We start from the raw sequence: 26,215 nt of genomic DNA, 5'->3' as shown, positions 1-26,215 counted from the left end.
GGCATTGCGCCTGACCCGGAAAAACTTCAAGCTTTACGTGACATTACTGTACCTACGACGAAGAAACAACTACGCAGCTTTTTGGGTTTAATTAACTTTTTTCGTAAATTTATTCATTACTCTGCTTTAGACACCCCTAGATTATGTCAATTGACGGGTAAAAACACTATTTGGTTCTGGGATAGCCAAGCACATTCTGAATTTGTGAATCTGAAAGAAGCTTTGTTGAACGCACCACTTTTATCACATCCAGATCTTACTAGAAATTTTTCCATTGCTACCGACAGTTCTAACACCGCTTTAGGCGTACACATTTTTCAGGAAATTGAAGAAGATGGCACTACAGTAATTAAAAACATCGCCTTTGCGAGTTACATTCTGTCATCTGCTGAACGCAATTATTCTGTCACAGAACTTGAAACATTATGTGTTGTATGGGCATTTACGAGATTTCGGCATTTTCTTTATGGAAGACACACTACCGTTTACACAGGTTATAGAGCTATACAGTTTTTACTTTCCGCTAAATTTACACACGACAGATTAAGCAGATGGAAACTTTATTTACAGGAATTTAATTTTACAATTGTTCACATTCCCGGTACACAAAATATTGTAGCAGACGCATTATCCAGTTCTCTCAGCAACAATCAGCAAGACATCGCAACCAACTTCTGCAAAGCAAATTTCAGCGTCATGTACATTCAACAAGCTGCATTTGAAAATTTCATTTCGTCGTCATTACGAGACGTAGCACAAGAGCAGAGTAAAGACAACGTATGGAAAGAAATTAAACACCTTTGGCAAGATAGGAATAATGTTACCATCAGAAACAATTACACTGTACGCAATAATATTCTGTTTCGCCGCTCTCACCCTGACAGCAACAATTGGTTGCTATGCATTCCTGACGAGCTTGTTAACAAATTAATTTGGTATACTCATTTAAGTTACGCACATTACGGAGCCAGAAAATGTTTTCTTATACTGAGACAGAACTGTTATTTTGCCATCATGGAGAAACGTATTCGATGAGTTTTAGCGTCATGTAAAATTTGCCAGAAAGCTAAGTCAGACACGACTTCACATATTCCTCCATTACATCCCATTGTATCTGTTAAATTGAGACACATGACCGCTGTAGACATTTTTGGTCCGATTCCTAGATCTAATAGAGGTTTTTGCTACATCTTTGTCGCTGTTGAACTCACTTCAAAATTTGTTACCTTCACTCCGTTACGCAAAGCTACTGCTAAATCTGTTTCGAAAGCATTTGTAAAACATTTTTTATTTCATGTAGGGCATATATTGAAAGTAATTTCCGACAATTGATCACAATTTCGATCTGCTATATGGACACGTATGTTACGAACAAGAAACATTTCTCCGATATATATATGCAAGTATCATGCTTCTTCGAACCCTTGTGAACGATTAATGAAAGAAATTGGTAAACTGTGTAGAATATACTGCCATAAATAACATATTGATTGGGACACACACATACTCTCATTCCAGGATGTAATTAATTCCATACCAAATGAATCTACTATGCTATCTCCGACTGTTATACTGAAAAATGTTGAACCACCTAACAAAATTAAAGAATTAGTATTCTTTCCTACATCTCGTCGACTACGACACCATGAAATAATTGATATTGCGCTGAACAACATCAAACGTGCCGCAGAGCGCCGGAGAAGACAGCAAAAACAGGTTTGTACACGCCGTGACTTTCACATTGGACAGAAGATATTAGTACGTACACACTATCTATCCAACAGAGGAAAGAATAGATGTAGTAAATTTGAGCTTCTATACGCAGATCCATATCGAATTCGCAGCATTCCTCACCCCAATGTAGTACACGTCGAAACTCTGAGAACCAGAAAAAGTAAAGGCAATCACCATGTCTCCAATATTAAACCCTTTATTGAATGAACATACTTTATGATTTATCACACTGTAATGCCTTTTCCTGATTTTTATATGACCAATGATGCAATTATTTGTGTGACTACTTATTGATGATTATCTTTTTTTTTTTTTTTGGCATGTGCCCGGCAAGGTAAGGTTAGCAGGTCGCTTTTCTTGTCGTTACACATCAGACCGTGTACATTTTTCCAGATAAACTTACATATTTTATGACCACTTATGCAATTATATCTATGTGATTACTTACTGTTGATTATCATATTTTTCCTTGGCAAGTGCCCGGCAAGGTAAGGTTAGCAGGTCGCTTTTCTTGTCGTTACACATCAGACCGTGCACATTTTTTTCAGATAAACTTACACATCTTATGACCACTTAAGCAATTATATTTATGTGACTACTTATTGATGATTATCATATTTTTTTTCTTGGCAAGTGCCCGGCAAGGTAAGGTTAGCAGGTCGCTTTTCTTGTCGTTACACATCAGACCGTGCACATTTTCCATTTTTCATGTATGTGTGATTGTTTTCCTGTTTGTTTGTATGCACTATGAAATCTTTAAGATATAACAAACACCAGTTGACTTTGACGTTTTTGCCTTATGATCTCTCAACATCGTGACTATTTTACATTTTTTTTGCTACTACATTATGATACTCTGTGTACATTTTTGCACCTGCACACTGTCTATGTTTTTGACATATTACATTTTCTGTCATGCTATGCTGTATGCTTAATTATATCACTAGAAACCAGTTTTTATTTAATGGGTATATGATTTAAATGCAAGACATTAATCATTGTTCATCATTTTCAGAAAGCAATAACGTGTAAATGAAATAAATGAAACAAACCACAGTGGATTACTATGAAATGGGAATTTCACCTTCGGAATGAATGAAAGAAGATGCAATACCTCGTCACGAAGAGTAAATGGATCAGAATTAACAAACATTAACATGAATATACTATACACATCGTATGATAGCAGTCTTAACTAATTATTTTTCTTTCAGAATACGAGGCGATTGATGCAGGCTGTCAGACAGAACTACACATCTTAGTTTTAGTGATGAAATATGCTAGAAATAAGGAACTCTATACTATGAATAGTTGTATGAAGTAAATGGTAATATGAATAATGAATAATGAAGTGTCTTTTTGCAGATGATAATGAATGATGATGAATAGTGATGAAGAATATGGTACTATGAATAACGAAGTTTTTCTTTGCAGGTGATGATAGTGATAAATGTTATATGGCCACTTAACGCACCACTTTTAAGTTTTTCTTTGCAGATGAGAATAATGATGAAGTTTATATATTTACTGTTAGTTAAGAAATTCTATGTAGTTATTTAAGTATTTGTTGCAGTTCGTTTTGACAGTATGTCTTATGTCGCGTGGTATAATGACTGAAGGTTTTGGAAAGGACAGCTAGAGTACATATATATTGAGTACACATTTCATTACCTGTTAATTCGAAGTTCACTACTTTTCAGCATAATATGCATTTCTTCTTTCAGCTTAATAATCCATTTTGTATTTTTTCTAGGAGAAGCTATTCACGAAATTAATATGCTATAAGCAGTTAATCATTAAACCTGTTCTAGTACTTGCATTTTTTTACCCATTTGTGTGTGTCATTCATAAATGTAATCACATATACTCTACTTGTTTCATAACCTTGTTACAGCTGACTCATGATGTATGACGTTACTAATCCTTATTTGCTGCAATAAGTCAAAAGCAAATATTTTTATGCCCCAGCAATTAATTATCGATCCCAACGTAATGCATTGCTTTAAAAAAATGTATTACCAGTCCCAAATAATGCTACCAGTTTAAGAGAGTTCTGAGTAATACTGAATGATGTTTTCTAACCACAGACCTTGAATAATAGTTACAGTGTGTTACATTTTAAATATGTCTTAGGTCACTGGAATGATCAGTTCTGAGTAATACTGAATGATGTTTTCTAATCACAGACCTTGAGTAATAGTTACAGTGCGTTACATTTTCAATATGTCCTATGTCACTTGAATGATGAGTTCTAAGTAATACTGAATGATGTTTTGTAATAATGCATAAATACTATGCCAATAATTTCTGTAAATAATATTTTTGTTATACTCTATAAATGCTATGCCAATAATTAACTCTCATTTTGAATGATAACTTCTGAATAATACTGAATAAGGTTTTATAAAAATATAAGAATACTTTGTAACTGGTCAATGAGTGCCAATAATTATTTTAAATATGTCGTATGTCACTTGACTGATGAAAAATGTTTTGTAATATTCAGTACTTGCTATATGTTTAGTAACTGGCCAATGAATGCCCTGTTTCTTATTTTAATTTTGTATTATGTGACCTACATGCTATTATATATGACTACCAGTAGCTTGATGCTACACTCATTAGCTCCTGTTTTGAGGGTGACTTCTGATGGTTTGTAACTGGCCAAAGAGTGCCAATGGTTATTATAACTAGATGAATTATGTAAATGATATGCCATTAATTAACTCTTGCTTTGAATGATCACTTTTAAATAATGTATAAAAATGGTTTGTAACTGGCCAATGAGTGCCAATATTTACTGTCATCAGATGACTTATGAATAATATTCTGTAATACTCCATACATAGTACAGAAATATTTAGTAACTAGGCAATGAGTGCCAACAATTAGTCAAATCGGTTGATAGACTAGTGTAATTCTCAATGATGACTAGCATAAGAGTTAATGTCTTTCATCTTCTGACCTAATTACCAGAAATTACTGCAATATACGTTTGTCCTGTCTATCCTTATGATCATGGAGCACTATATTTGGTTTCTGCACTGATTCTACTTTGGTGAAAGAGTGTGGTGTTGACACATCATGGTGTCCACCACCTTGAACGATGGAGATGTTATTATGGTTCCACTGTTTGGTGTACCTAATGTACTACCAAAATGATAACATTGAATATTCATACGACATTTCAGTGTCTTGGCTACACTGATTAATACTTCAAGGAAGAGAACTTCAGATTGTTTCACTTGGTGTTGTGCTTCTGTAGAAAGATATGGACTTTCAGTGCAGCTACGTCCAACCTACTGTGCTACAACCATGATGTAATCCTTCCCTTTCCTATCCTAGTTCTTGTAAAATGTTAAAAAAAATACTACAGTGCGTATGCACTTTATGTCATTTGTTAATATGTTTTGTAGTCATTGCGTATACATTTTGTCATTGCTAGATATGTTCTGTACTACAGTGCGTATGCACTTTATGTCATTTGTTAATATGATTTGTACTCATTGCGTATACATTTTGTGATTTCTTGATATGTTCTGTACTCAGTGCATGTGCACTCTATTTCATTTCATGTTCTGCACTTATACTCTGTGACTGTAAACTTAGTTAATTAAGAAAAATTTGTTGCTCATGGCAAGTCCAATTGACTCACCATCGCTGCCAAATTTTTGCGCCCCCCCTCCCCCCCCCCCCCCCCCCCCCCAGTGGAGGGTTATGTAAGAGGTCCGAGCAGATGTAATACAGATGTAATTTTATGTAAGAGGTCCGAGCAGATGTAATTTCGATGTATTGCTCATGCGCTGCCTGCGATATGCAAGGTATAAGAGAATCGCTGACCAGAGAGCAGTGTTGACTGTACGAACTGTGTAGCTGTAGCAGTAAGTTGTTGCCAGTGTGTGTCTGGTCTGGAGTCTGCTCTAGTCTGGTGTATTATGTGCCAGACGCGGTGCAGCGATCCTGGAGCCTGAGTATTGTTGTATAAGGTATAAAAAAAAAAAAAAGGCAGCCTGGCCCATATCTAGTAATGTTATGTAAACTCACATGTACATCTTTTAAAAATGTCCTAATAATAATCTTTGTCTAATTTCTAACAAGCATTCATTTCAATTTAAAGAATTTAATATTTTTTTTCAATGCATGATCATTCCGATTGTTGCAAAAGAAAAATCATTTGCTTCCTTTCATAAATAACAAATGTATAGGCCAGCATTGCACAGAGCTGTGCCGGAAAAGAGCTATTGTAAGAGCAGATAGTTGCCGACTTTATCGAGATGAGAATTTTTGCTTTTTATTCAGAATGATCTTACAGGGCCATGACGCAGCACTGCTGTCGTCCAAATTTTACCAGGTTACTGAATTTATTTTTTATTACGAGGTTTAGGAATTTTTCTGTTTCGAGCTTATATTAAATGAGAAAACAATTTTGTGGGTACATTAAATGGGAACCAGTTTTGTTCTGAGGTTACACTAAAATTAGAATCATTAACCAAATAATAATATTTGAAATATATTTTGTGTGAAGGTTACAAGCATACGCTGCAATTCCCATCTTATGAAGCTACACTTGTTTTGTTTTCATGCTGAGAGGGTTCGCGAGTGCACCATTCAGTTCTACAATGGATTTTTCAGGCGCCATCCTTTTATTTTTCGTCACAAGCGTCTCCAATGACAGCCTGTCACGATCACTCAACACACACTTTCGTCCGCGTTGTGACTACGCGGATAATGTTTTTCCATTTTGCCTACTTGCAGTATAAGTCTTCGATACGGCTCCTCTTGAAACACCACACACTTCGGACGTGTTGGTTATAGGTACAGCCACGTACCAATTCAATTAGCTCCGATATAAGGCACTTACAGCTACACAGAACGCTGCTCTGATTACGAAGGACGTGTGCAACGTATTGCTGACATTGCGCAGGTGCCGTTTGTGGTCAAAGACGGCAGCGCAGTCCGAGGGCTGGTACCCGCATTTATGATCGAGCATGCATTTCTCGCGGTCTTTCCATGTTTGTATCCAGCCCCTGTACTTGGTTATATTGCTGATGTATTTCGTCTACTCGAAAGGACCCTCTCAGTATCTCATAAAAGTCTGATGCAAAATAAGAATTTGATATTTAGTTAACATCAATCAGTACACACCCGTGAAACATGTGAGTTGTCATTTAATCAGATACATCCGTATTTATCATGTGGCCTCGGAGTCTTTCGCGACGGCATAGACGAATAAAACGTTCTCGATTTTCCAGCCGCGTCAGTTCGAATAAAATCCTCGAGCTTTCGATGGCCATCTCCGTTATCGTCGTCAGGAGTTCACTGACTGCCGAGGCTGCTATGGTTTCTCGCTTGTATAGGTATGATGACATCATCGGCAGCCAATCAGGTCGACCCAATGTGGCGCGCGCGCTTAAGTCGACCCGGGCAGCTAGCGGAGTTATTGCCCGTGGCAGCACCGGTGGCGTCAGGTGGCGCCAGGGGCAGGCGCCACGTTTGAAACCGCCGCTTTCGCGTCGCGCATCTGTTTCTGCTTTCTTTCGATGTCCAACGCCCGCCCCCATGCCCTGCTGAGGGTATATCCCTGGTCTCTGTTAAAATTGTTGTTGTTTAAACGAATCTCGGTCGCGTCCTTTATAACGGAGTCCCAATTCGTAGACGTATGAGCCAACACTTTTGTATTTTCGAACTGTATTTTATGTCCGTTTTCTAGGTAATGCTCCGCTATGGCCGACATGTCAAGCTCCCTTTGTTTTATATGGCGCTTGTGCTCCGTACAACGCACCGCAACCGTGCTAATTTTTTATCCAATATACATGATGCCCCATTCACAGGGTACACCATACACATCGGGCACCGGAAGAGCAATGTCGTCTTTAACAGGGCGCAACATATATCGTATCTTGGGGGCGGGCCGGAACACTGGTCTTAGCTCATGTTTCTGCAGCACACGTCCTAATTTACTGCTAGTTGCTCCACAGTATGGCTGGAATACAGTCCGTTTGGCCTCTTCTACTGATTCACCAGGTGTCTTTCGTCAGCGGCCCTTGAAAGCGTTTGCGATGTCTCTTTTGCTGTATCCATTTTCCCTGAAAACACGTTTTAAGTTCTACAGTTCAGACTGTAGGTGGTCGTCGTCAGAGATAATCTTGGCTCTATGAACCAACGTGTTCAGGACAGCTTTCTTATGTACAGGGTGGTGGAAACTATTGGCGTTCAAGTACCGATCAGCGTGTGTTGGTTTCCGGTACACTGAATGACCAAGATGGCCTCCTGCTTTCCGCTCATCCAAAACATCCGAGAGTGGTAGCTTGCCGTGCTTCTCCATCTCGACAGTAAATTGAATGTTGGGATGGACACCATTCATATGATCGACGAACTCCTGTAGTATATCTTCACCATGAGGCCATATCGGGAAGGTGTCATCAACGTATCGTAGAAAGCAAGACGGCCGTAATGTCGCAGTTTGCGGAGCCTGCTCCTCAAAGTGCTCCATGAAGAAATTTGCGACTGCTGGAGACAGTGGTCATCCCATGGCTGTGCCGTCCGTCATCTCATAATATTCATCGCAGTACAAAAAGTACGTTGTCGCTAGGACGTGACGGAACAACTTAATGATTCCAGATGGAGAATGTTGGGTCAAAAGATCCAGCGTATCTTGTATTGGCACCCTCGTGATGACGATGGCGGAGATGGCCATCGAAATCTCGAGGATTTTATTCGAACTGACGCTGCTGGAAAACCGAGAACGTTTTATTCTCGTATTTATCATGGTTTGGTGATCGAAATAGGCATCCGAACCAGACTCATGCACGAGACATACACAAGGGATATGTGCAGCAATTCACTTACAGTGATCTAAGCTGAATGTTCGGTAGAAGATAGAGAGCATTGTGGCACAGCAGAAAGATGCGCGTCGTTATGCCACGCGAATTCGTCACTACCACAAACAGAGGTACAAATCATGAAAGTCAGTGGTGGGTAGGAATCTTCCATGGATGTATGTAACCTTCAGGTAAAAGTGGTAGGTGGTAGGGGTAAAATACAGGGAGCGAAAGGCTATTTACATTTTGCACAGGAACCAGATGGCAGTTATCAGAATCGAGGGGCACGAAAGAGAAGTAGCCTATCCCTGATGTTAATCAAAAATGTTCAAATGTGTGTGAAATCTTATGGGACTTAACTACTAAGGTCATCAGTCCCTAAGCTTACACACTATTTAACCTAAATTACCCTAAGGACAAACACACACACCCATGCCCGAAGGAGAACTCAAACCTCCGCCGGGACCAGCCGCACAGTCCATGACTTCAGCGCCCGAGACCGCTCGCCTAATCCCGCGCGGCCTAAATGTTAATCAATCTGTATATTGAGCAAACAGTAGAGGAAATAAAAGAAGGATTTGGATTAGGAATTAAAGTCCAGGGAGATCTGCAGGTGACATCGTAATTCTGTCAGAGACAGCATAGGACTTGGAAGAGTAATTGAACGGAATGGACAGTGTCTTGAAAGGAGAATATAAGATGAACATCAACAAAAGCAAAACGAGGATAATGGAATGTAGTCAAATTAAATCTGGTGGTGCTGAGGGAGTTAGATTGGGAAATGTGACACTTAAAGTAGTAGATGAGTTTTGTTACTTGGGAAGCAAAATAACTGATGATGGTTGAAGTCGGGAGGATATAAAATGTAGGCTAGCAATGGCAAGAAAAGCGTTTTTGAAGAACAGAAATTTGTGAAGATGGAGTATAGATTTAAGTGTCAGCGAGTCCTTTCTCGCCGGCCGATGTGGCTCAGCGGTTCTGGGCGCTTCAGTCTGGAACCGCGCCACCGCTACGGTCGCAGGATCGAATGCGAATGTGTGTGATGTCCTTAGGTTAGTTAGGTGTAAGTAGTTCTGAGTTCTCCACCAGCGTGGTTGACAACTGCTGGATAGTTGTCGCCGCATGTGGGAGTGCTGCAATATGTCTCCCCAGCGCATCCCACACGTGTCCTGTGAGACGTAAGCTGGTCGAACAGACGGGCCAGTCCATTCACCAAGTATCGTCTCATTCCGAGAGCTCCACCACTTGCACAGTACGATGCGGTCGCGCATTTCATCCATAAAAATGTGGTCAGGGACGAGTGCACCCCTGAAAAGACGCACTTGGGATAAGTTTACAGTGTGACAGCAGCTTCGTCCGACGAGTACACCATGTTCAAAGACTTGGAGGTCAGTACGCCCGTGTAACATATGCTTCATCGCACCCTAACGCCTGGAGCATCAAGACGACCGTATTCGACAATGTTCGTGTGTTTTTTCTCGTTCCCACATCTCGCCCAACGAGGGTACGTCCAGCATTGTCAGGCATGATCGCTACGGTGGTTCAGGTGTGAGGGTGTAGGGAGGCATAACGTTACCTGGGCTTCCTGACCTCCAAGTCTTCGAATGCGTACACCTACCGATCAACGCCGTTGTGACACTGTACTGCTTCCCCACGCGTGTCTTTTCAGGGTGCATTCGGCCCTGACTTAATTTTTATGGACGGCAATGCGCGACAGAAACGAACAGGACAGGTGGAGGCGCTCTTAGAAAGAGAGGGTAATCGGCGAATGACTGCTCTGCCTGGTCCCACGGCTTAAATCCCGTGGAGCACGTGTGGAATGCGTTGGGGAGACGTGCACTGCCGTCCATGGGGATCACACAAGCTATTAAGAAGCATGGTCTGCTTTGTTTTTAATGTCCAGGGAACCGTCGTGAATTGTGACGACTTGATTATGATTAGTATCTATTAATAAAAGCGTTATTTCGTTCGTCCAATTGTGTACTTCTTTCAGTTAAATGGTTCAAATGGTTCTGAGAACTAGGTCGCGCAAACCTGTCCGGCCTCCCACGTGCCGGCCGACCGCTCACAGCTGTGACTCCTGCAATGCTGGAATGTGGGGACACCGTCATTCCAGGTGATCGACGGATCACAGTTGAACACTCGCTGCGCAATTGGACGTCTGTGTTGGTAATGCTGACACGCTCATCCACCAGTTAGGGTACTGAACGATGTGTGCCTCTTTGGTTCCGCGCCGACTAACGGAAGGCCATAAAGAACAACGAAGGACCATTTGTGCGAAATTGCTTGCAAGTTACGAGGCTGGTCGTGACAATTTTTTGTCTAGCATCGTCACAGGCGATGAGACATGGATTCATCACTTCGAACACCACCTCTCCTCCGAAGGTGAAGTTCAAAGCCGGACCCTTAGCCGGTAAACTCATGAACACGGCATTCTGGGACTCTGAAGGGTTTTATTCTGTTTGATGTGCTCCCTCAGGTGCAACGATCATCTCTGAAGTATACTGTGCTGCCGGCCGGTGTGGCCAGCGGGCCTAGGCCCTTCAGTCTGGAACCGCGCGACCGCTACGGTCGCAGGTTGGAATCCTGCCTCGGGCATGGATGTGTGTGTTGTCCTTAGGTTAGTTAGGTTTAAGTAGTTCTAAGTTCTAGGGGACTGATGACCTCAGATATTGAGTCCCATAGTGCTCAGAGCCATTTGTATACTGTGCTACCCTCAGGAAGAAACTACGTCATCGAGTTCATCATCACAAAAATGTAAACGGATTTCTCATTCTCCATGACAACGCAATGCCTCACACAAGTCTGCACACGTGGGAGGAGCTCACAAACTTCACTAAACTGTTCTTCCTCGTCCATGTTATAGCCCATTTCTCGCACCTTCCAACTTCCATCTGCCTGGCCCAGTAAAGGATGCACTTTGCGGGAAGCAGTACGTGGATGACTGTGGAGTTTACTGATGCAGCAAGACGTCGACCAGTGGAGTGGTACCACGTGGACATTCATGACTTCCCAGTAAAGTGGCGCAAGGCCATCGCATTGAAAACACAGATCATGTTGAAAAGTAGGTTTTGTAGCCAATATGGTGTACTGGAATCCTGAATGAAACAAACCTGTTTTCAGAAAAAAAAATGTTGCATTACTTATTGAACGCCCCTCATAATTGACGCGCAGTGCATGCTGTTGCAGTTCTGTTTAGCTTTAACCAACAGGAAGTAAGGATTCACCACCCTCCTTATGGTTTTGGACACACTCTCTCATCGAAAACACGATTTGGCTTGTTGGCTAAATTTGTAACTTATTTTGCATCCAATGTTTTACTTCACCAGTTAGGTTTCTACTGTTCGTCATACGGGGCGTAGTAAGAAAATGGCACTGAGCACTATGGGACTTAACTTCTGAGATCACCAGTCCCCTAGAACTTAGAACTACTTAAACCTAACTAACCTAGGGACATCACAAACATCCATGCCCGAGGCAGGATTCGAACCTGCGACCGTAGCGGTCGCGCGGTTCCAGACTGTAGAGCCTAGAACCGCTCGGCCATCCCGGCCGGCGCATAGTAAGAGACGACACAGAACTGACCCTTAACATAGACAAATGTAATGTATTGCGAATATATAGAAAGAAGGATCCTTTATTGTATGATTATATGATAGCGGAACAAACACTGGTAGCAGTTACTTCTGTAAAATATCTGGGAGTATGCGTACGGAACGATTTGAAGTGGAATGATCATATAAAATTAATTGTTGATAAGGCGGGTGCCAGGTTGAGATTCATTGGGAGAATCCTTAGAAAATGTAGTCCATCAACAAGGAAGGTGGCTTACAAAACACTCGTTCGGCCTATACTTGAGTATTGCTCGTCAGTATGGGATCCGTACCAGGTTGGATTGACAGAGGAGATAGAGAAGATCCAAAGAAGAGCGGCGCGTTTCGTCACAGGGTTATTTGGTAAGCGTGATAGCGTTACGGAGATGTATAGCGAACTCAAGTGGCAGACCCTTCAAGACAGGCGCTCTGCATCGCGGTATAGCTTGCTGTCCAGGTTACGAGAGGGTGCGTTTCTGGATGAGGTATCGAATATATTGATTGCTTCCCCCTGCTTATACCTCCCGAGGAGATCTCGAATGTAAAATTAGAGAGATACGAGCGCGCACGGAAGCTTTCCGGCAGTCGTTCTTCCCGCGAACCATACGCGGGTGGAACCGGAAAGGGGGGTAATGACAGTGGCGTGTAAAGTGCCCTCCGCAACACACCGTTGGGTGGCTTACGGAGTATAAATGTAGATGTAGATGTAGAAATGATTAAACACTGAAAAGCAAATAGCATACGAACTAGATCCACATTAAGAAAACAGAAGCTATGGCTCAAGTGCAAAATAATAAACTCGCAACTTCGTTTAGTATACGCGCATATGTTTTCAAGCTCGGCAGCACGACTAATGATAGTTGCTGAAGCACCGCCTGGTAGTGGTTGCCTCCGTGCCGTCGCTACCCAACGGAACGATGCTAATTATCCTTCAGTATCAAAACATTGTTTGCGAGGCTGTAATTCCTCTTATGTGCACACGTTAACATCACAATAGATGCACTGTTCACGGAGTGCTCTATTCTGTGCTCCTTTCCACACCTTACGTTTTACCGAGCGATGTGGCGCAGTGGCTAGCACACTGGACTCGCATTCGGGAGCACGACGGTTCAATCCCACGTCCGGCCATCCTGATTTAGGTTTTCCGTGATTTCCCTAAATCGCTGCAGGCAAAGCCGGGATGGTTCCTTTGAAAGGACAAGGCCCACTTCCTTCCCTAATCCGATGAGACCGATGACCTCGCTGTCTGGTCTCCTTCCCCAAACAACCCAATCCAACACCAACCTTACGTTTTGATGTGTGACATGGGCATCGGAGGACGTAATCGCGAGACGAGCCGTTCCAGTTCTTATAGGCAGCGTCGAGCCTAGCCGGCGTGGAACCGCACGACGATGGACCACTCTTTCCCCACCGGCGACATCCCGTCGCGACTTTACGAGCGCAGTCGTATTTCATTAAATTTAAGACGGCGGCCGACTCTCGGAGCACAGGCGCGTGGCTATCGTCGTGTAACCTAATGAGAGAAAGAGGCGGTGGGGGTTTAACGCGGTGTTGAGCGAGGCTAATAACCATAAATCCTGGGCGGCACTATTCATATTTACACCGAACGGCTGGGGGCCAGCCGTTTAAATGCCCGCAAGCCGAACTCTCTATTAGGCTTTCTGGGCTGAGGCTCCGGGGCAATATACTCCACGAGTCGTTCACGTCCAGATGAGAGGCTTAAGCGCTATATGTGTGGGAGTGTGGGACCGGCCGGGTGTTCCCGTGTTAGCAGAGGAGCTCGAAAGACGTGGCAACAACTTTGTTTTCGCTCCTAGGTGACGACTTGGGTCACACATCGGAACTGTTGCAATGGTTGGTGAGTCTTACGAAGAAATGTCCTGCTTCTTAGCTGCAACAGCTCTTGGTGGCCAGGCGACACAGCCTGGCCACCAAATGCCGAAACTGGTAGCACATAAAAATTTCATAAAATAAATTTCTACAATACGTACGACTGTTGGTAAATTATTGCATCAAGAAATACATGCCAGCCGTTGTCCCACGGTCCATAATGGATGAACGAAGATACTGACTTGAGTTCCCCTTGTCGATAAGGTGAATGCTGGGGTGGTTCCTTTGATTGGCCATGGCCCATTTCCTGCTCTCTCCTCACTTTATCCTAAACTATTTTATTAATTACAGTATGTATGTATAACCACCTCGGTGCAACTGAGGTGGCTATACATACATATTGTAATTCACGTACGGTTACTTGACCTCAGACAATAAAATTTTTTTTTGTTTTGTTAATGTTTTACATGTATATATTATTTCTTTATATTTTTGCATGTCCCATACAGTTGTAATAAATCTCTGTGGACAAATAAATAAATTACACTATTGCAGTACTACTGCACTGTCTGATCAAAACTATCCGGACACCCCCGAGAACGCATGTTTTTCATATTAGGTGCATTGTGCTGCCATCTACTACCAGATACTCCATATCAGCGACCTCATAAGTCATTAGACATCGTGAGAGAGCAGAATGGGGCGCTCCGTGGAACTCTGTACGCGAGATTTCAACACTCCTAAACATCCCTACGTCCACTGTCTCCGATGTGATAGTGAAGTGGAAATATGAAGGGACACGTAAAGCACAAAAGCGTACAGGCCAACCTCGTCTGTTGACTGACAGAGACCGCCGACAGTTGAAGAGGGTCGCAATGTACAATAGACAGACATCTATCTAGATCATCACACAGGAATTTCAAACTGCATCAGGATCCGATGCAAGTACTATGACAGTTAGGCGGGAGTTGAGAAAACTTGGATTTCATGGTTGAGAGGCTACTCAGCCGGTAAATGCCGACCGATGCCTCGCTTGGTGTAAGAAGCGTAAACATTGGACGACTGAACAGTGGAAAAACGTTGTGTGGAGTGACGAATCACGGTACACAATGTGGCGATCCGGTGGCAGGGTTGGGTATGGTAAATGCCCGGTGAACATCTGCCAGCGCGTGTAGTGCCAACGGTAAAATTCGAAGGCGGTGGTGTTACGGTGTGGTCGTGTTTTTCATGGAGGGCGCTTGCACCCCCTGTAGTTTTGCGTGACACTATCACAGCACAGGCCTACACTGATGTTTTATGCACCTTCTTGCTTGCTTCCCACTGTTGAAGAGCGATTCGGGGATGGCGACTGCATCTTTCAACACGACTCAGCGGAGACCTCTGTCACCAATCTCGACGAAATTGACCTGATGTAGCGCACTCATTTGCGATCGCATCGCGCCAGAGTGAAATATCCTCAATATTTCTCATATTTCGTTAACGGTTTGAGATATCTACATGAGATTTTGGCAAATGATAGCACACGAAGAGGAGAGTATTTTGCAGTATGGTTATCGTGCAAAACTTCATTATCTACCGTGTTATTCCACAAACTACGGACTTTTAGGGTGGAAGAATGCAATTTTTAAGGTCCATCGATAGCTGGTGAAACGAGAAATGGTATGGGTTTTGGAATAACATAGGTGAAGTCATCACACGTTTATTTTGTACCGAGGATGTGCTTTTTCATAAGATTCTCAGCTTATTTTTCCTCAGTTACTAAACATAAACCCACTGCCAGACACGTTAATTTGACTTACAGAGTATCCATTTTGATTTAGATAAAAAACCACTGTTTCAGATTTCTCTCGCAGTTGCGTCTGCACGGAATATTAGTGAGGTGAGATTCTGTAACTCCACTGAGTTTTGTAAATAGATGAAAATTTTAACATGGCAGTAAGAGAAATGTGGGGTTTTACTCAGAATTCCCCGCTCGTGACTCTTCTCTGGAAGTTACAAATAGTTAACAAACCATGCGAAAAGAAATCGCCACATTTTCGGCGGAATTCTTTATGGATACTAAAAAAAGGTGGGAATTTAAGGAGATGGGATCTGGACAAACTAATTAAACCAGAGATTGTACAGAGTTTCAGGGAGAGCATAAGGGAACAATTGTCACAAATGGGGGAAAGAAATACAGTAGAAGATGAACGGGTAGCTCTGAGGGATGAAGTAGTGAAGGCAGCAGAGGATCAAGTAGGTAAAAAGACGAGGGCAAGTAGAAATCCTTAGGTAACAGAAGAAATATTGAATTTAATTGATGAAAGGAGAAAATATAAAAATGCAATAAATGAAGCAGGCAAAAAGGAATACAAACGCCTCAAAAATGATATCGACAGGAAGTGCAAAATGGCTAAGCAGGGATAGCTAGAGGACAAATGTAAGGATGTAGAGGCTTATCTCACTAGGGGTAAGGTAGATATTGCCTACAGGAAAACTAAAGAGACCTTTGGAGAAAAGAGAACCACTTGTATGAATATCAAGAGCTCAGATGGAAACCCAGTTCTAAGCAAAGAGGGGATAGCAGAAAGGTGGAAGGAGTATATAGAGGGTCTATACAAGGGCGACGTACTTGAGGACAATATTCTGGAAATGGAAGTGAATGTAGATGAAGACGAAATGGGAGATACAATACTGCGTGAAGAGTTTGACAGAGCACTGAAAGACCTGAGTCGAAACAAGGCCCCGGGAGTATACAACATTCCATTAGAACTACTGACAACCTTGGGAGAGCCAGTCCTGATAAAACTCTACCATCTGGTGAGCAAGATGTATGAGACAGGCGAAATACCCTCAGACTTCAAGAAGAATGTAATAATTCCAATCCCAAAGAAAGCAGGTGTTGACAGATATGAAAATTACCGAACAATCAGTTTAATAAGCCACAGCTGTAAAATACTAACGCGAATTCTTTACAGACGAATGGAAAAACTAGTAGAAGCCAGCCTTGGGGAAGATCAGTTTGGATTCCGTAGAAATATTGGAACACGTGAGGCAATACTGACCTTACGACTTATCTTAGAAGAAAGATTAAGGAAAGTCAAACCTACGTTTCTAGCATTTGTTGACTTAGAGAAAGCTTTTGACAGTGTTGACTGGAATACTCCCTTTCAAATTCTAAAGGTGGCAGGGGTAAAATACAGTGAGCGAAAGGCTATTTACAATCTGTACAGAAACCAGATGGCAGTTATAAGAGTCGAGGGACATGAAAGGGAAGCAGTGGTTGGGAAGGGAGTGAGACAGGGTCGTAGCCTCTCCCCGATGTTATTCAATCTGTATACTGAGCAAGCAGTGAAGGAAACAAAAGCAAAATTCGGAGTAGGTATTAAAATCCATGGAGAAGAAATAAAAACTTTGAGGTTCGCCGATGACATTGTAATTCTGTCAGAGACAGTAAAGGACGTGGAAGAGCAGTTGAATGGAATGGACAGTGTCTTGAAAGGAGGATATAAGATGAATATTAACAAAAGCAAATCGAAGATAATGGATTGTATTCGAATTAAGTTGGGTGATGCTGAGGGAATTAGATTAGGAAATGAGACACTTACAGTAGTAAAGGAGTTTTGCTATTTGGGGAGCAAAATAACTGATGATGGTCGAAGTAGAGAGGATATAAAATGTAGACTGGCAATGGAAAGAAAAGCGTTTCTGAAGAAGAAAAATTTGTTAACATCGAGTATAGTTTTAAGTGTGAAGAAGTCGTTTCTGAAAGTATTTGTATGGAGTGTAGCCATGTATGGAAGTGAAACATGGACGATAAATAGTTTGGACAAGAAGAGAATAGAAGGTTTCGAAATGTGGTGCTACAGAAGAATGCTGAAGATTAGATGGGTAGACCACATAACTATTGAGGTGGTATTGAATAGAATTGGGGAGAAGAGGAGTTTGTGGCACAAATTGACAAGAAGAAGGGACCGGTTGGTAGGACATGTTCTGAGGCATCAAGGGATCACAAATTTAGCATTGGAGGGCGGTGTGGAGGGTAAAAATCATAGAGGGAGACCAAGAGATGAATATACTAAGCAGATTCAGAAGGACGTAGGTTGCAGTAAGTACCTGGAGATGAAGAAGCTTGCACAGGATAGAGTATCATGGAGAGCTGCATCAAACCAGTCTCAGGTCTGAAGACCACAACAACAAGAACAACAACAACCAAATCAGAGGTGACAGATCTTTTTGAATGGTCACCATGCAAGTGTGAGCGTGGAGGGGCCCCACTTAATATTTACCAATCATTAGTGTTTACCAAACCAACCAGTTTAGAACGGCACTTCCGCTCCAACTCTGACATTTTCTCTACAGCGCTCTGAGCGTTCCCCTACCCCTCCGTATGGTTCCCTAGCCGACAGTGCATCTATCTGACACGGCATTTTGGGCGCCCTATACCAGACAAGCCCCCACACCCAGGTGTAAAAACTACAGGTTATCCCCAACCATAAAAATCAGAGGTTCCAGTGAGTTAAAAAAATCCTTGGAAGGTATCGGAACACCGTTCTGGCCGAAATTAAGCACTAAGACCTGATCTAGTCCATAGGTAAAGAGTAAGAAGTAAGGAGGCCCGCTAAAGATCTGTTACACGACATTAAAAGAACTGAACTTAAAAACTCGAATTCTCTCTTTATACAGGCAGACATTATCGCAGTGCTTTTACTAGTAGGGTATGAGGTGCAAGGTAACTCCACATGCTTAGGCCATGCCAGTCTACCATAACTGCTTACGCTTCAGCCACGTAAGTAAACAGTTCAAAGGACTTGGAATGAATTTTCACTCAACAGTGGAGTGTGCGCTGATATGAAATTTCATAGTAGACTGAAGCTATGTGCCGGACCCAGAGTCGAACTCGGGGACTTCGTCTTTCACGGGCAAAGGCTCTGTCAACTGAGCTCTCCTATCGCGCACACGAGTAGTCGTCATAGCTTTACTTACGTCAGTACCTCATCAACTACTTTCCAAACTTTACAGAAGTTCTCCTGCGTAACTTGCAAGACTAATACTCCTGGGAGAAAGAATATGTGGAGACGTGGCTTAGCAGCAGTCTGGGATATGCTTGCCAGAATTAACTTTCACTCAACAGTTGTTTGTGCGCTGGGACGAAACTTCCTGGTAGATTAAAAAGGTGTGACGGACCGAGGCTCGAACTCGGGACCTTTAAATTTCGCGGTCAAGCGTGCTATCAGCGGAACTAGCGAAGCACGACTCGCGACACGTTTCATACTGGCGCACACTCCGCTGCAGAGAGTAACTTTACTCTGGAAACAGTCCCCCAGGCTGTAGCTAAGCCATGTCTTCGCAATATCGTTTCTTAAAACAGTGCTAGCCCCACAAGTTCCGCAGGAGAACTTCTGCGAAGTTTGGAAGGCTGCAGATGAGGTACTGCCCGATTTAACCCTATGGAGGAATTCTAAGCCATGCTTTGGTAGCTCATTCGGTAGAGCACTTGCCCGCGAAAGACAAAGGTCCCGAGTTCGAGTCTCGGTCCACTACACAGTTTCATCTTTCAATGCAAAGTACAGACACGTAACGACATTTGTGGTCGCGCTGAGAAGTCGGTGAACTGAATATCGAACGTGGTATGTTATACTAACTGTAGAGCCCTACAACGCGACCAAAGTAATCTGTAAAATATAAGCACAGCTTAATAAAGAACAAGAACTAGGCTTTTGATACAATATTGGAGCGAGGTGTGGTGCCATCAGCGTGGTGTAGTGGTTAGCGTCGCCGGGTGGAGTGCTGTAGATCGCCTGTTCACAGCGGAAATTATTTGCTACTTCGTATTTATCATTTCTGGAAGGTTCTTGAAATATCTCACGTTTGTTATGTTTGTATATGAGGAAAATTCGATGGTTGTATAAATAGTAGCTTTCTGGTAAATTCGAAGTTTTTATACGACCTCCAGTCACCGCCCACGAGATCACTTTTGTTCTAACTGTACCTTGGTGTTCTTAATATACGTGCTTTCAATGCTAAGTGTTGTATTGCACAGAAGACCCAGCTTTCGGATTTGGACTAAAGTGTGGTTATATGATGATGATACCTCTGTTACATGAATAATGATGATGATGCAAGAATAATAATGATGATAACCAACGTTTTCTCTTTGCGGAACCATAACTATAGGATTATATACGTGTTGAGTGTTTCTGAAGCTGAGAAGTGTTCTGCTGTTTGTGAATAAAGCTGGATTTAGAATCAACTTAGTTCGTTAAACTTTTCCGAAGTGTGCATACTGCGTAGCAGCGAGCCATTCCGTCACCTGTTGTCATTAACCTCATGTAATCTGTAAGAAAAAGATGCTAAAAAGCATTTAGTAAAGTTCAGTTCATGAGTGGTTGATCTGAAGTCCATTAGTTAAATTTCTGTTGTGCTGTTTCGTGATAATAGAATACAGAGCTAAATTCAATTAATTTCTACGTGACTTCAGACGACTTGGCACACAGATGAAATTAAAGAATGATAAGCAGTGTTTTGTTTGATAGGAAGCTCACGGCTACGGAAAGTCCTTGTTATATAGCAAAAGAACGCCCAATCGAAGAATGAATTAGCAATATTTAGACATTTTCGGTGGTTAATAAACAGAAGGCGCCGTTCACGGTCAGTCCGAGCTGTTAGGGGTCCCCAATATTGAAGAATCGCTCGAATGAGCGTTTTGTAAGCTATTGATACTCCCTTTGTTGTAGAATCATACTTCCTTAGGAGTTTTCCAGTGCATTCCCCCCTGGTATGTACTTTTCAAAATGGTACAAATGGCTCTGAGCGCTATGGGACTTAACATCTGAGGTCATCAGTCCTCTAGAACATACCTAACTAACCTAAGGACATCACACACATCCAAGCCCGAAGCAGGATTTGAACCTGCGACCGTAGCGGTCGCGCGGTTCCAGACTAAAGCGCCTACAACCGCTCGGCCACACCGGCCGGCTATCTGCTTTTCCTATAGCTGATTTTATGTAGTCGCTTCACTTCAGACTGGCCCGAAAGTAAACTCCCAGACACACTGACTGACAAAAAAAAGTGAAGCACCCGGAAGACACGGTCGGATGTCTATGTAACTTTGTACACGTACACATCATCAGCGGGTACGTAAATCATTGAAGTTGCAGATCTGCATGACAGGTAGCACGGCCATCAGAGTGCGTTAGTGTTGTTCGAGTGTAGTGTGTTAATAGGCCTAGTAGGGTATGTATGGGACGTGGAATGCGTCAGGTGTCTGTGAAGGAAGCGGGGACGTCGTGTACTCGTGTGAGACAGCATTATCAGCACATGGCAGAGTCTGAAAGGTACCTCATTGTGGTCTCTTTTTGACCAGCTGGTCGAGTCGTGCAATATCCAGAATTGTGGAGCATTCGGATCTGACAGCCACCAGATGTTGGACTGCACGGGAATGTGAGGGCAGGCATACTGGTTGTCAAAGATTCTAGTCGACCATGCATCACAACCACATTAAAAGTTCGCTGCATTGTGCACGAAGTACATCGTGACGCCTTCACAGCTGCACCCGCTATCCGAGAACAAATAATGGACTCGCTGCAACATTCTGTGCTGTCCCGCTTCATTTCTCTAAGACAAGATGCAGCCGGAACTGGGTATGACAGTCTCATGTGTAGGCTGCCATTAACATCACAACGCAAACGATTGTATTTGGATGACGCTGTCACTGGGAAGCATGGGCTGCTGACGTATGGCGTCGCACTGTGTTCAGCGATGAATCTCGGTTCTGCACTCTCACGGATGACCATCGTCGGCTAGTATAACGGCGACCTGGGGAGAGCTCCTAGTCTTACAATATGTTGGTGTTACTCATAGCGTCACGTTGCGGGGAGCCATCGTGTATAATTTCAGGTCACGACGGCTCGTGATTGAGGGACCTGTTATGGCACAACGGTACGTTACGGACATCCTGCATCATCGTATGTTACCTCTCATGCGACAGTAGTATAGTGCCATTTTTCAACAGGACACTGCCTCATGATAGCTTTCACGTACAACTCTCTCGCGGATTGTAAAATTGTTGCTCTTTGGTTTATTTATTCTCTTTGTAACAACACATTTACGAAAAGAGTTACGTGAAATACTTTTAGCAATGCTGTGCTTTGAATTTCTTTATCATCATTACCCTTTAGCGGAATAAAATGTATATATGGAAGTCTTATTGTTCTGTATCTGGCCTACAATTTAAGGAACGATTTTTCGTAACTGCAACTCATGCTAAGAATCAATACATCTTCCCTACTTCATAGTGATTAAAAGTTGAAATTACTTTGTTATGAGCACTGATGTTACAGTCCGTGTGATCGTTCAAAAACACAAGTTCGCAGTGGATTTTATTTCTCGTTAAAATGCTATTTCATACCACGACTAGCCCAAGAACATGAGACTCTCATTAAAAAATACGTTGTCACTATAAAGTTTGCCAGATCAGAACGGAGCACAGCAAGATTCCTATCAGATTCTGAAGGTACATTAAATTATTTGCACTGTAAATTATATCCTATCAGCAGCCCGCGTCAATCTGCAACACATCATAAAATCTGCTGATCTTCACTGCCAGTCTGGGAGCTAAAAGAAATAATATTATTTTACTATTATTTTACCGCTTCCTTGCGGTATGCTCGACTATATTGTAAGTCGTTTAAATACGCCGCGGCAGCGGCTCTTCGTTCTCCACGCAGCTCAGCACCACAGATAATATTTATATAACTGAAAAATATCTCAACAGGATGGGATAATATGCAAGCAAGCTTAACAATAAATAATACAAGTTTTCATTTAAACAACTCTATTAAAACCTTTAAATATCTCAATGATTACAGACCTTTGTGAATTCACACGTAATGGCGTACATTGCTTAGTCTCGACAAAAGAATGCTACACTAGCGTTCGCTACTACGACACAGGATATCTTACTCGTTCGACTCCCAGATGAAGAAGACAAAGAAATTGCTATTCGTCACGTATTATATACTAGTTACTTATTTTAATCTTTGTTCGACATTTATCGTCTGTGGCGGTTTCATTACTCGCCGACGCAGATATTCTCAAAAATAAATAATAAAAAAAAAATACATAATTTTATACAATAACACAATATGATACATATAATTTTCTCGTTACTACATAATATGTTGTTTTTGTTTCTTACTAGACGTTACAATGCCCCCTGGCAGCAATTGACTAACGTTAAGAATGTTCGGCAATATGCTGCCACTAACGTCTGTTTGGTTATTGTCTGTTACCTTGGTTGGAACATTCACTTTAAACTTCTTAGTTCTTTTACACTGTAGGTTTAATTACACGTTTTATACTGCTCTTACACTTTGCGAGGTGACCATAAACCTAGTCCCAGGGTCATTACATTTATTTGGCTCCCCCATTCGGGCTACGTGCGATCAGAAAACCTGGGAAAACTGCGCCGGAGCCATGGTCATCTCGTCTGGTTTGTTTTAATACCCAGTTTGATCACATAAAGTTCAGATTCTATCCAATGTTCACATATAACAAAGGCTATTTGTGAGAGCATGTTAAACCTTTAGTCTCTTTGTTACCCATATAATATTTGTGTTTTGGATTGTAATGAAAGTCACTTATTACACATTTCTACAGTAGTATCATGAATCGTCCTTGCATTTACTCGCGACAATTGGTTTAAAATGTCTAGCATTCATGCGAGTATACTTCATTAACATGACGAAAACATCTTATATCTATATATCACTGAACCAATGAATACTTTGGGTCCGTATTGCATAACTCAAGAAAAAAAAACAAATGTTTGTCACGTCATTTCGTGTCCACTAAACCCTATTCATGTTAGTGCATTAAACACATATTTGGTAGTTCATTTGAATGACAACAATGTTGTACGGAGCTGGCGGCGCGAAGCAATTGTTGAGTCGCGTCGTCTGGAACGCCGCGTGCCGACGGCCGCTGGGTTCGACGACCTGCTCTCAGTAACAGCGACGTCGTGCTGACGTGGCGCCCAAGCAGTCGCGAACCGCGGCGAACCATTCGCCGATGTCGGTGAGTGGCAGTGGTTTACCGCGACCGGCTGGCTGGCGGCACGGCACTCGTCTCGGCTTCTCCACATGGCTCCCCGTTGTAGCGCATGAAACAAACATTCCACAACGGTGTACTGCCTTTAAGGACACAGATTACTAGCTGTGGAAGAAGATGCAACTTGTTAAAAGCGATTATTGTTCAGTAAGCCGTCGCTTCACTGGTATGCACAGGATGGTTTGGCGTGATAACAGGTTTCTTGTGGCATTGTGACACTGGTATTCAAGGTTCGTCACACGCACATTGTACTACACATTTTCACTCACTCCACGGTTGGTACACTGCCAGAGCGTCTTTCAACACGTGAAAATGTTTCGTAACACACATACTACATGTCCCCGTCGAGCTAGGTTCGTTTAACTCGACTCCGAACGGATCAATAACTACTGTTTTTATACACTGTCTATTGTTCGTTGAGCACTGCACTAGGACAGTCTGTCACTCAACACTAGACTTATCGACGTATATATTGGTGCAGATACAACAGTCATTTTCTGTCCCTGCTACACACAATATTCCGTCCTTTCCTCCATTGTTTATGCACACAGTTTATTTTTTAATACCTTTTAACTGTTCTTCGCATACTCACTCTCATCTACATGGCGTCTATTTGTTTTTACCTTATCACAACACACTTTTCATATTGTTACTAGGCGTATATAGCCCTTTTGTGAAATTTTTTAATTTTCTTATCAGTGTAGCTTGCCTGGTTATCACCCATCTATCAAACAGATTTTACCATGTGCATGACAGCTTGACTTGGGCATATTGATCAATAAATACTTCATTTAGCACTAGCATTATTTTTAATGACTTTTCCTATATGACTACAGTGTAGGTTCCACATTGGTTGACTTAATTCGCGTATCGCGTAATGAATATTCAAGGGCGTGTACCAAGTACACAGGTTTCAATTGAAGCATTGTTATATACAAAGCGGATTTTCCACGGAACGGGCTTGTTTTTTGATTAGCTTATGCTCCAGTGTCGTTCTCATATCACTACTGGCAGCAAACATCACATAATTGTTGCATATTACAGAGTCCATGTTTGGCTAGTCAAGACTCTCTCTCTCAGGGTTCCTTATCCTAATACAATTACAACAGTTACCTTACTATATTAGATTGCATCATTAATTGCACTTACATACTACACATAGAAAATGGTTCAAGAAATTAATCCTTTGTATAATGATTCAAGAAATTAATCCTCACTTTATCAACAAGAAGATTGTTCGTTGCTTAATGAGCCTATAATTTTTAAATGGCTCTAATTGTCTGTAAACAAAATCTTTCCTGTGTAAGCTATTGCCTACTTTCTGAATCCACTTCCTCCAAGTTTCATTACACACAAATTTCTTTCTTAATACTAACATACTTATATTCTAAAACACAATTAAAATCTTCTTACAACTATTACTCTTTATATGTGATATGTCACTGAATAAATAACTTCACATCTTTACGTGGATACAATCCTTTGATCTTCCCCGTATGGGGATGTGCTAACAAATAGCTACATTCGTGTGGCACGCTTATTACTTCAGGGCGAGTCCGGACAGGTATGATAATTTTGTTAATGTCCCTCGCATCTAACACTAGCCTGATTTTTCCATTGGCTTTCGCCACTGCTACAAGAGGACTACTGTATGGAGAGAAGGAGGGCTCAATGATATCCCACTCTAACATCTTCCGAATCTCTTTAGCTACTAATTCCCTCCTCGACCAAGGGATGGAGTAAGTTGCGCGACAGTATGTTTTGTGGGGCATCACCTCTATGTGATAGTGGTACCCTTTGACTATTCCTGGTCGGTCGGTAAATACCATAGTGTATTCCGATAGCAGCTGCGTCAACTGTTGCTTTTGTTTCAGATTCCTGCACTTTGGTTTGAAATGCCTCAACATTTGTTTCAAAATTTCGATCCTCTAAATTCGGGTAATAGAGGTCTGCTGCATGTGACAAATCATCAAGGTGTAGTACCCAAGGGTTCCTACCCTTGATATTGATTCGATTACAACACGGCACAAGTACCTCCTTCGATTTCATCATACACTCCTGGAAATGGAAAAAAGAACACATTGACACCGGTGTGTCAGACCCACCATACTTGCTCCGGACACTGCGAGAGGGCTGTACAAGCAATGA

This window comes from Schistocerca serialis, chromosome 6 (assembly GCF_023864345.2).
Source record: "Schistocerca serialis cubense isolate TAMUIC-IGC-003099 chromosome 6, iqSchSeri2.2, whole genome shotgun sequence".
Classification (NCBI taxonomy): domain Eukaryota; kingdom Metazoa; phylum Arthropoda; class Insecta; order Orthoptera; family Acrididae; genus Schistocerca; species Schistocerca serialis.
Note: the sequence above shows the minus strand (reverse complement) of the source record.